Source organism: Entelurus aequoreus, linkage group LG14, assembly GCF_033978785.1.
Source record: "Entelurus aequoreus isolate RoL-2023_Sb linkage group LG14, RoL_Eaeq_v1.1, whole genome shotgun sequence".
NCBI lineage: Eukaryota > Metazoa > Chordata > Actinopteri > Syngnathiformes > Syngnathidae > Entelurus > Entelurus aequoreus.
Window position 1 is genome coordinate 12806884 of NC_084744.1, and position 13096 is coordinate 12819979.

At 35.8% G+C, this 13096-nt stretch overlaps 2 protein-coding genes across 6 annotated transcripts in view; one reads left to right on the forward strand and one right to left on the reverse strand.

The window, feature by feature from the left end:
* LOC133664392 (collagen alpha-2(IV) chain-like) overlaps nucleotides 1–13096 on the reverse strand; it is a 116572-nt gene that overhangs the window by 25535 nt on the left and 77941 nt on the right. The gene's annotated exons all lie outside the window — the stretch shown is intronic.
* The window catches only part of LOC133664395 (collagen alpha-1(IV) chain-like), a 154084-nt gene continuing 143212 nt past the window's right edge, over nucleotides 2225–13096 (forward strand). The window contains exons 1-3 of one of the 2 annotated variants that reach the window (XM_062068974.1): nucleotides 2225–2416; nucleotides 2706–2835; nucleotides 9051–9192. The gene's annotated coding sequence lies outside the window, so the exon portion shown is untranslated. The remainder of the gene's footprint in view (nucleotides 2417–2705; nucleotides 2836–9050; nucleotides 9193–13096) is intronic. The other variant, XM_062068975.1, reaches the window with a different exon arrangement.

Below are 13096 nucleotides of genomic sequence, written 5' to 3' on the forward strand. Positions count from 1 at the left end.
CGCGGACCGGTACCGGGCCGTGGCCCGGTGGTTGGGGACCACTGCTTTAGGCTATTACCGTTTCCCCTTTAGGTTAGTATAGTTCATTTTTTTTAATTCTTATTTTTTTTCATTAATTTGCACTTAAAAACAAAAGTTATTTATATGAAACCAATTACGTTATTTTTTTCTTTCAGGCAATGTGGTATTAATGTACAGGTATTTTTTCAATATTCCATTATTTGATTGATTTGTTTCCAATTAAATACAATAATTATACAGTATAATCAGAAGATGTTAATGGCATTACATATATTCCATGTATAAAGTATATATTTATTCCTCCATATAGCTTCACACGTTTTCATCACTAATGCGGCATTCTTTTTCTCGTTCTTTACACCCATCTAGTGGTTAAACTGTGTTACTACAGCAACCCTCTCCTTCAGGCAAGAGCTGCCTGTGTAAATGAAAAAAATGGTTTGCTGGAACGCCAGACATGTAAACAGAGAGGCCAAAAAAAGAAGCAAATGCTTCTTTGGATGTCTCTATTTGTGTTTTTGGCTGAAGAAAAAACAACACTATGACTTTGCAAACAGTTGAGAAAACGTGCAGTCAGTGATATCATGGGAAATGGTGTTGTTTGCTTGGTCTGACGGTCCCACAGGTCAGCCGGCTGTGACCCCTGGGGTTTGCGGGCCTGACTGTGTTCCTGTGAGAACCAACAAAAACACCCACGGACAAATATTTTGGGATCAAGTGTGGGTAGAAGTGTGTCACAGCAGAGCAGACGCTGCAATAAACACGTAAAAAAAAAATCTCAACTTGTCCACTACATGCTTGTTTAAAAAACATAGATAAAATAAATCTGCACTTAAAACACTTTGATAATTTTACAAAATGACAATATTGTTGCTAATTTGGTGGTTACATCATGTGGGTGCATTTCCACCTGATATGTGTGTGTGTGTGTGTGTGTGCGTGTGTGTGTGTGTTTGTGTGTTCTAGATTGTTTTGTCTATGACTTTCAGACAAAGTATCTAGGTTGAATCTGGACCCTCCAGCTGTCTAAACACACTAAACCAAACTCTACCTCAGGGAGGCGCAATAGTGACAGTGACACAGCCCATGCAGACACACAACTCCAAAAGTCTATTTTTCAACATCCATTACTAGTGAGAAAGATACATGCATCCAATTATCCCTTGCAGCATGGGACTTTGATATCATTTGAACAGGAAACTTAATCATAGCTTCTATTTTTCATGATTACTAAAATAATACAATGCAGATTACAAAGTGTAAAGCAGCATGTCTATGCTCCCTTTTGTGGAAAAAGATAATCAGGATGACTCACATGATGTTACAGATGTACTTCCTTATCCTAATAAGATTAATCAATCTGGTAATCAGTCATTTAGTGGAATTTTGCCTGAGTCACAATTGCTGCAGAGTGAAAAATAAATAACATAAGAATGCAAGTGAGAAATGAATTTGAATGTCATCATTTGCAAAGCTTGTCTCTCCAGTTAGTTATTTATTTTATTATATTTTGGCTTGATTATGATTGGTTATTATTAATTTGAAATTTTACTCAGTACATTTGAATCTTTTTTGTTTTTATTACAATCATTTTATGTATTATCATATGTATCGGATACATTTAATACTTAATTTATTTCATAATCATGTATCGTTTTTGTAATTTTTTATTATAGTTTTTAAAAAAAAATATCTGTATACTTGATTAATTTATTAAAGACATTTTTTTAAATAAGAGTATGCATTATATAATGTTTTTGTTTTTATTTTTTTAATTCCCACCAGCACTTGAACTCCATGACCCCTTAAAGTGAACCCTTATCCAAGTAAATATAAATAAATAAAGATGAAGATAATCATTTAAAACGAAAAGTAAGTTATACAATTTGGAAATGTAACAGTTTTTAGCATAAGTGATTAAAATGAACGGTATTTAATTATTGTCAAACAATGCGCTGATTGTGGTCGTCAGCCATGTTTATTGTGTTCCACCTTGTGTGATATTTCCAAACTCCCAGTGTCCTTGAACATGGCACTTGTACTGGAGCTAATTAGCGACAACATAGGCACCTAACAGTTAACACTTACAAAAGCAAGTATTGTAAGCTAAGGGTGCATTAACAAAAAATACACTGTTTTCACCTTTGGTTTTGTGGCCAAAAGGCTCCAAACTTAAGAAAAGGAGAAGTTGACGCAAGCCAGCATGAACCAGGAAGTGAACGGGAGAAACAGGAAGTGAGGTGAAAAAGGTGACACATTAAGCTAGCTAAGTAGAGAGAGGAGTAAATTGAAGACTGCAATGAACATTCAAGAGGAAGTTTTTATCATTTTACTTTAAAATAAGAATCATTTTTACAAATGCATACTTAGCTAAGTGGTGGAAATGGACAGAAAAGTAAGTACAAACTGCATCATCAACAGTGTCGGCCATCTTGTCTCACACACAACACTGCCTTTGAATTTAATGCAACATTTAATGTAACCTTTTTTGCACTTGTCCTTTCATACAACTTTATTCCTACTAGTTTTATAGATACAAGTGATGTGCTACATTATTGTTAATTACATTGTTGATACTTTAAAAACAGTATTTTTTACTATTAGCATAGGTTGATTGGCAACACTAAATTGGCCCGGCCTAGTGTGTGAATGTGAGTGTGAATGTTGTCTGTCTATCTGTGTAGGCCCTGTGATGTGGTGGCAACTTGTCCAAGGTGTACCCCGCCTTCCGCCCGGATGCAGCTCAGATAGGCTCCAGCGACCCCAAAAGGGACAAGCGGTAGAAAATGGATGGATGGATGGATAGTAGCGCTGGTGAGGACTATCATAGTAAAAAGACTATTGTACTCAAATGACACAACAATGTATGATTAAGCAACATTCTACTTTTTCCTGGCGTTCTCCGCAGAGTCCTTAATTCCCCGCCATTTTTATCTACCCAGCATTTCCTCCCTTCCTCTCCCCAAGCTCGCCTTTTCACAAGTTCTTCCCTTCGCTCGGCATGTCAAAGGCTTATAATCTCTTGCCAAGGGCGGCAGATAACAAAAGCGAAAGCATCCTGCTGCTGTTTGTGCTCCCCGATGTGTCCTGGTTCCTCAGTACAATATGGCTAACGTGGACAATACTAATAGAAGAACAAGAATGCAAAGTCAGATCTGTTTATGTGAAGACACTCGCCACCCAGGCACACATAATTTATCCATCAGATTCAAGTTTTACTAGACAGCAATTAATTTTCTTTTTTTTTTTACACTTAAGTGACATTGGTTAACTCACTGTTATAAAAAATAAGGTTTAAAAGCAAAACATATTCAGTTTTATGTGGTTTTATTCAGCAGTTACCGGTAACTAATATTTATACTTGTATGCTACTAAGATTGTTAAAAAGCGTGACATGGTTTCATACAATGATTAACTTCTTTTTATACTTACTGTATATGACTGTTAAGTGTGGTTAAAAGTGGGACCAGTTTTACATGTTTTAAAGAGTGATTAACTTATTGTTATACTGATATGACGGTTAAGACTGTAAAAAACATAATGCACTAAATTTTGTATGTTCTTTTTTTTGCAGCGGTTAACTTCTTTTTACACTTGTATGACGGCTAAGCATGTTAAAAAGCACGACCCATTAAGTTGTATACGGTTTTATGCAGGAGCTACCTTACTTTTACACCTGTTTTGACAGTTAAGCATGATGCATTACGTTTTTTTTATGGTTTTATACAGTTTTTAAGGTGGACACCTATACTACAGAATTTACTCTTTTTTTTTTTTTTTTTTTTTTACACTTAAGTGACATTGGTTAACTTACTTTCACACTTTTATAAAAAATAAGGTTTAAAAGCAAAACATATTACATTTTATGTGGTTTTATTCAGCAGTTACCGTTAACTTCTTTTTAAACTTGTATGCTACTAAGATTGTTATAAAGCGTGACATGGTTTCATACCTTGATTAACTTCTTTTTATACTTATATGACAGTTAAGTGTGGTTAAAAGTGTGACCAGTTTGACATGTTTTAAAGAGTGATTAACTTATTGTTATACTGATATGACGGTTAAGATTGTAAAAAACATAATGCACAAAATTTTGAATGTTTTTTTTGCAAAGGCTAACTTCTTTTTACACCTGTATGACACATAAGCATGTTAAAAAGCACGACCCATTAAGTTGTATATGGTTTTATGCAGGAGCTAACTTACCTTTACACCTCTTTTGACCGTTAAGCATGATGCATTAAGTTTTTTTAATGGGTTTGTACAGTGTTTAAGGCAGGGGTGTCAAACTCATTTTAGATCGGGGGCCACATGGAGAAAAACCTACACCCAAGTGGGCCGGACTGGTAAAATCACAGCACGATAACTTAAAAAATAAAGACAACTTCAGATTGTTTTCTTTGTTTAAAAATCGAACAAGCAGATTCTGAAAATGTACAAATCATAATGTTGTTGAGTTTTTTTTTACACTTACATGTTGCGGTTAATAGTATTCTATCTTTATTTGTTGTTATTTATACTTTCTGAATAAATTATGTGATAATGTTAATCAGTCAACTCATTGGTGTTAATTTTCACTCTATCAAGGTAAAAAAATAATATCAAAATCAAATTACAGGATGTTATTTATGTAGTTTGCTCATTTTCCTCAACTGGTGCACTGGTATATATTTTTTTGCATTTGTAGCATAATCTACAAAGATACAAAGAATTGTTATTGCGACATCTAGTGGACACATTTAGAACAGCAGTTTCTTTCATTCAAAAATATATTATTATTATAAATTATACTTTGCAAACTCATCCCGCGGGCCGAATAAAACCTGTTCGCGGGCCTGATTCGGCCCGTGGGCCGTATGTTTGACACCCCTGGTTTAAGGTGTACACCTGTACTACAAAAATAATAAAAAGGTTTTTTCTAATGATTAATTTTACCACTGTACATGCTTGAGAGTATCAAAATGTTTAAGGTTTTATGATGTCGACAGTTTGACCCTGAAACTGACTAATTACATTATTTTCTATAAGAGAATTATATACTGTACGGCCAAGCCCAGATTACTCATACCACTGGCCATTTTTGACATAAAGTTACTTTTAATTCAACCAACATGTTTTTTCCTGATTGGAAATACGACCAGAAGATAATAAGAGTACATGTACAAGAGGCATTAATATTTCTCAGCTTAAACTAAAACTTTTAGTCAAAATCTGCCAGGTTTATAAAGAATTTTTGGTTTTAAAAGATACTTTTAATATAATAGGTATTAGTGTTGTCCCGATACCAAATTTTGTTACCAATACCGGTACCAAAATTATTTCGATACTTTTCAGTACTTTTCTAATTAAAGGGCACCACAAAAAATTGCATTATTGGCTGTATTTTAACAAAAAATCTTACTGTACATTAAACATATGTTTCTTATTGCAAGTTTGTCCTTAAATAAAATAGTGAACATAATAAACAACTTGTCTTTTATTAGTAAGTAAGCAAACAAAGGCTCCTAATTTAGCTGCTGACATATGCAGTAACATATTGTGTCATTTTCCATTCTGTTATTTTGTCAGAATTGGCTAATAATTCATTAGTATACTAATACAGGTATACCGTGCAACCCTAATAGGTTTAATATTTAATCTAATTTAATTTTCTTCATGTAATACATATTTTTTAACAGCAAAATGTTTTATTTCAAATGAAATATATTGATCCCTTAAGGGAAATTCAGTCTTAAATGTTGCAGCCTACTGCCTGCTGTTGTAGATCTTGCTATAAAAAGGTTTAATTTATGTACCGTGTAGAATTTCTGACGTCTGCAAAAAATTTGACTGCCATTCAAACAAAAACAGCCTTTATGTTAAATGGGGCCTCTTACTGTCATAAATACAATAAATGAGATTAAGTGAACTAATTAGAACATAACTCACACCAATAGTGGGCAAAATGGACCTCCTCGTTACTGACAAGCGGTCTCAACGTAGCAATAAAACCGCAATGTTTCCCACGCTGGTCTGGGTAACTGGTGTCTGCTTTTTATCCAATCACTTCTCACCTCGTTTGGGAAGCAGAAAATGCCGCGTGCACGCACACAAAGCAGTGGTTTGATCACAGCGAGACTGACCTTCTTGAACAAGTCAACAACTGTCAGATAATGTCGATTATTTAGTCATTTCTACAAAAACGTCCCAGCTGCTGGACAACCTCCTTCAGTGACCTTTGACATGTGGGAGTTCAGATACATGAGGACAAACGTAAAGGAAAAAAAAAAAAAAAGTGGACTTAGACATGCTTATAGACCACTTCATTAGGTACACCTGAGATCCAATGCAATAATTGTTATTGCTGCAGTGGTCTATTTATGACGTGACCTTGTACCTAATGAAGTGGCCTATCCATGTATGATGACCGGGTATAAGACGGTATGTTGGACTGGTCTTATCTGCGGAGTCAAATGACGTCTCCGCAAGCGAGCCAGAGCTTTTCTTCCTGTCACTCCCACGCGCTCACACCCGTGACCTGAGAGATGCAGGTCAGCAAAATGACTTCTTGCAAAAAAAAAAAAAAAGTGTCTACAAGGTTGCTGGAAAGTTGGCAAACATAAAAGAAGGAATTATGATGAGATAATTCAGATCAGAGAGGATTTTGTTTGAGGTATTTTTCCAAAAACAACCTGGAATAAAGAGGAGTCATCTTATATTTAAGGCCGTTTTAGAATAACGAGCTATTTCCTTCTCATATTTTGGGTGGAAAAACATAACGGAAGCAAAAAAAAAGTAATCTTACTTATAATAAATGTACTTTAGCACCAGAAAATGTTGCCTTTGCATAACATCCTCCACTAACCGCAAAAACTAAACATCTCAGCTTGGCTTTTTTCTTTTTTTCTTCTTCTTTCTTTAGTTTATTTCGAACATGAACACACTTACATCTTAATACATCACACAATTTCATATCATTTCATTTTACATCATGCCCGAAAAGACTACTCTAGAGTCATACCAAAGACTATAAAAATGGGACCCATTACCTCCCTGCTTGGCACTCAGCATCAAGGGTTGGAATTGGGGGTTAAATCACCAGAAATGATTCCTGGGCGTGGCACCGCTGCTGCCCACTGCTCCCCTCACCTCCCAGGGGGTGAACAAGGGGATGGGTCAAATGCAGAGGACAAATTTCACCACACCTAGTGTGTGCGTGACAATCATTGGTACTTTAACTTTAACTTAACTTTAGATTACTTTCAATGAATTCATTTGATCAATTATGGAGAAAATGGTTTAAAAACACTCTTCTAAATGTTCTAAATGTGTATTTCCATTCTCGCTTTGTATATGGGTTCCCACAAAAGTAGATTTCTAGTAAAAGCTCAAATGTAAACTTCTCTTGGTTAAACTGATGTAGTTTTTAGTCACTCCACAAGATGGCAGTAACTACATTTTAAGTATCATTAGCGGTGAACATCCAGCAGCTTTATATACCTCTGCATGCGCTTTAAAATATTGCTATGGCCACTAGGCCGTTAATGCTGCCTCATCAGTTTGCCACTATGTCGCTATTACAACATTGGTTCTGTCGCTGCTCTGCCATACATTTGTCAGGAAATTAGCATGTGTTTTCTTTTCCACTTTCTCATGCACTCCAAATCATATTCAAGTAAAAAGAGTGAACTTGATAGAATGACTTTTCAAATTTAGGAAAAAAACGTGTCTCCAGTTATGGCCTGGCTATAACTACATTCATGGCATGTTTAGATGCCATGAATGTAGTTATAGCCAGGCATTACTCATACATTGAATGTGAACGGCAGCTGAATATCTAAGTGACATATTTACTGTTAGCTCAGAAAAACCCTTGAGAAAATCCCTCCCTCTTCTTCACATCCCTCTTTTGTGTTTTGTTTGCATTTGTTTTTCTTAATCGCATCATCTATTATATTAGTCCCTCTGTCTGGCATCGTAAATTTAATCCGGGTCTCCCGGGGCGGATGATTTGGGACGGGCCCAATAAGAACAGGATGAGAAACACACGGCCCTGCGTACCGACCTCTGACTTCTGGGAGAATGAATTAAAAGAAAAGCAACTATAACTATTTGTCCTCGCTGCAATAAACAACTGTCCTGAAGCTTCCTTTTGTCGCTTCGTCATCTGACTGAAAAACAGGGAAAACGGAAACAAGGACAATAGTTGTTGCCTGAAATGTCCCAAATATGTAAAGCGGAACCAATTTATCCACCTCCCATTTGCTATTTTCACCCACAATAGGGAATAAAATAAAGGTCCAACTGTGTCAATCTGTCATAAAATACATTAACTGTACAATGGTTTACATATTAACACTCTTAACAGCATTGCAGGTGTAAAAGTAAGTTCACACTTGCCATTACAGTAAGGATAAAAATAAAATACTCCGTCTTAAAGGGGAACTGCACTTTTTTTTAATTTTGCCTATCGTTCACAATCATTATGAGGGACATGACAATGGATGTCATTTTTTAAAATGCATTCTAGATATTAAATAAATGCGATCAACAGTACGCTTACAATGGAGCCTGTGGAAGCCACTCAATTCTGCCTATAAAGCCTTAAAGAACACATCCAAACACCTCCAGTAGGGTTTTATATACATAATGTAAGTATATATGTAATGTATTAACGGGCACATTTATAATAACATTTACTATTTATGTATTTTGATAATTTTAGGCCTGCGATGAGGTGGCGACTTGTCCAGGGTGTACCCCGCGTGTACCCCGCCTTCCGCCCGAATGCAGCTGAGATAGGCTCCAGCACCCCACGCGACCCCGACAGGGACAAGCAGTAGAAAATGGATGGGTGGATGGATCATTTTAGGCATAAGTGGCGCATTAATTTAAAAAACGCAACACAACGTTTGCTTTTTTTTCATCACTGATTATTACTGACTGCAGACTTCATGAAAGCCAACAAACATAATAAAACATAACTTACTGTACAATGTCTGCTGTCATTAGGATGCTGACTGCTGGAATGTTCATATATTCCCATTTAGGTGAAGAATGACTCATAATCCTCGCTGAGAAACGGGGCGGGACCAAGTGTCTTTTCGTGTCGTTCTCGCCAATTCTGGGTCCTAAATGGCTGTCAAAGTGTACCAACTCGTTGGAATACCTACTCAGCCATCTACTTTCCAGGTGAGAGGCATGATTTATGATCGAGAATAATCTTCCAGGGAGCAGGGAAGGAAGGAAACAGTAGACTACTCAATAATGTAAACATAGGGACAGTATTGATTGGGCGCCGGTATAATTTGTCTGCTTTAGGGCTTATAATAACAATATCACTAATACTTGGTTAATATTCAAGTCATGAGATGTAAATGGTGTATTGTTGGCGCTTTCTGAATGGTTATTTATTGGATTTTATGGGTGGAATAGAGGAGCTTCCATTGGCTCCGCTGTAAGCGGACTTTTATTTTTTATTTAGAATGCGTTAAAAAAAAAAAATCCATCCGTCGTCATGTCTTTTATAATGATTGTGAATGATAGGCAAAATTCCAGAAAAAGTGCAGTTCCCCTGTAACTTAATAAATTCAGTTAAAGATTAATTTTAATGCTTTACATTCTTAACCGTCATACAAGTGTAAAAAGAAGTGAACCACTTGTAAAGGTAAAAAAATGAACTCAGTCAAACATACAAAACAACCAAAAATGCTCTGCTTTGAGGAGTTACCCCTCATTTTCCACATTTGTAATTGTTATGCAAGTGTAAAAAGAAGTTAACCACTTTGAAACTGCCTACTAAGTAGCAACTTAGTATGTCCATGCTGCAATTGTTCTACTACTTTTTTTTAACTTTACTTTTGACATTTCAATTCTGTTACTGGTACCTCTTTTTGGAAAAAAAAGAAAAAAAAGCAAGTGTCACTAGAAAGCCAAAAGAAAAAGAGAAAAAATTATGTTTAATTTTTAGATCGAAAGTATGCTCTTGTCTTTTGTGATATTCTGACGCTTCGTGTGGGGACAATTATGGTACATTTTTGGTAGAGGTATCACCAAAAAAAAATCATAAAAAGCAAAACTCAGGCTTTATCTGGTGCTCACTGTACTTGGGTTTAGCTAAGGTCTGATCAGGGAAAAAAAAAAGAAGAGGCACAATAGCCCAAATAAAAAGCAAAACATGAGGCAATGTTAATCCACTGATGCCTCATTAAGGTCTAAGATAAGATGGAGCCTTGTGTGACGTCTTTGACAATGACCATCCATTTTGTAGAACAAGTATTGCAAAAAAAGAGGCCCCAAAAAGCCAAGGAAAAAGCAAAACGCAAGTCAGAGTTCAAGTTTTACCGGTCTAGCGTGATATTCTTGCAGCGTGACGTCTTGTACTCTTTTGGAACAAAAAGCCGAAGGAAAAAAAAAAGTTAATTATATGATTGCTGATATTCTTGCTGATTGCGTGATATTCTGACACGTATTGCACTTTTTCTTAAATCACAAAAGCTTAAGAAAAAGCAAAACACCTTTATTATAATCCTAATCTTTTTATGCTCGCAGAACAGCAGTCTAATGTCTCACACTGCCAAATTGTGTTGATTTTATGTTGATATACACTAGCGCAGTGGTTCTCAAATGGGGGTACGCGTACCCCTGGGGGTACTTGAAGGTATGCCAAGGGGTACGTGAGATTTTTTAAAAATATTCTAAAAATAGCAACAATTCAAAAATTCTTTATAAATATAAACAAAAAAACCTATCTTTTTTTCCAAATAGTTCAAGAAAGACCACTGCTAATGAGCAATATTTTGCACTGTTATACAATTTAATGAATCAGAAACTGATGACATAGTGCTGTATTTTACTTCTTTATCTCTTTTTTTCAACCAAAAATGCTTTGCTCTGATTAGGGGGTACTTGAATTAAAACAATTTTCACAGGGGGTACATCACTGAAAAAAGGTTGAGAACCACTGCACTAGCGTTACGCAATATAGAAACTATACGATGTATTGTTATCGTTATATCGTGATAATGCATGTTGATGACACATTCTAGCTGTGTCCTGCAAATGCTAACGTCTTTATTTGTCAATTCATATTTTTTTGGTCAAATCCAATCTTTTTAGTGGCCGTTCACATTACAAAAAAAATGCAATTTCTAATGTGAATGCAGTCTGACCCCCATGAAGAGATGATGTCACTCGCACTGAACATGGCTTTCACTCTAGTAGGTCTAAGTACTGGCGCATTTGTGGCAATTTCAAGGATTTTGTGGAATTAAAGTCAAAATGTTTTGAACCGAATTACTGCGCGTAGAGGATTAAGATTGAAGAGGGCAAGTATGTCTGTTTTAAAGAGTGTGTCAGACAAGAGTGTTGGAACTTGCACATAACTTTCTGCTCCGTTGTCAACTATTTATTTTTTAACAATCTATTTTGCCAAATTAATATAAAGCTTATTGCTGATTGGTGACGTTCTGGTCGGATGAATGTGACCTGAGCGCGGGAGCGTTCACTTTATATATATATATTCCATTTATTTCCACATACGAAAAGAGGCCTGGGTCGAATATGAAAAAATTGGAATTGCTTTGTTTACACGATATAGGTCGCATATGGGGAAAAAAATCCAAAATTGACCTGCAGTCTGAACAAGGCTTAGGTCGGCACTCCATTTCTTCATATCATCTGAGGAGAAAGAGGAATAGCTAAACATGCTACACTACACACAGTAGGAGGATATCCTAACCCGTAAACGCCAGCTAGAGCTCTTGAATGGTTGAAGGTGGGTAAACTGATACAAATATTGACAGTAACAATACCAAATACTATAGTATCAGGTCAATACCACAGTAGTTGGATTTAAATTATTCAATATCACTCCATTTTTTGTCGTTTTTACAACAGAAATAAACAGATATTCTGAAGTAGATTTAATAATAGTTTTGAGAAAATAATACAACTGGATATTATGCAATATGTTACTGCATACACCAGCAGCCAAATTAGGGGCCTTTGTAACCGGTTGTGAAATGGTTCTATTATCATTTTCATACCAAATAATGTATTGTAATATATGTCATTATCGCAGGAGGCTGCAGTGTATATATCGCAACCTAGATTTTAAGCCATTTTATTTTAGATGATTTTACCACATTGGCTATCCCTATTGTATTTGTTTTATTATTATACTGTGTGTGCTTTTATGATGATGATCATGTTTTCTTTTGATTATGCGAAGTGTATTTGAGTACCTTTTTAAAAGCGCTACATAAATAAAATTGATTATTAATGTTATTTTATATGAAAGTATGCTGTGGTCTTGCGTGATTTTGATGGGTACTGTATATTTCCCGGAAAGCTTTAAAAGCCCGCGTGTGGAAGAGTCTACAGCAGGGGTGTCAAACTAATTTTATATCGGGGGCCACATGGAGAAAAATCTACTCCCAAGTGGGCCGGACTGGTAAAATCACGGCACGATAAATTGAAAATAAAGACAATTTCAGATTGTTTTCTTTGTTTAAAATTAAAACAAGCACAAATGTACAAATCATAATGTTGTTAGTTTTTGTTTTTTTGTCTTTATTTGTCGTTATTTATATTTTCCGAATAAATTATATGATAATGTTCATCAGTCAATTCATTGGGGTTAATTTTCAATCTATCAAGATAAAAAAATTATATCAAAATCAAATTACAGTATGTTATTTATGTAGTTTGATCATTTTCCTCGACTGATGTACTAACATCATGTGGTTTATTTGGTACATACAGTATGTAGTATTATCTCCAAATATAAAGAATTGCTATTGCGACATCCAGTGGACACATTTGGAACAGCTGTTTCTTTCATTCAAAAATTTCAGGTTAATTTTTATACTTAGAAAACTCATCCCGCGGGCCGGATAAAACCTGTTTGCGAGCCTGATCCGGCCCCCGGGCCGTGCGTTTGACACCCCTGGTCTACAGCTAGCATGCTCGCCATTAGCAGAATTGGACACACAGTAAATTCCCTGGAGGGAACTCGGGGGTCTTTGGTCCATCACGTGACTGATCTGCAAGCCCATTTACAAGTTTGTCTTGGACGCAACTTTAGTGAACTCAT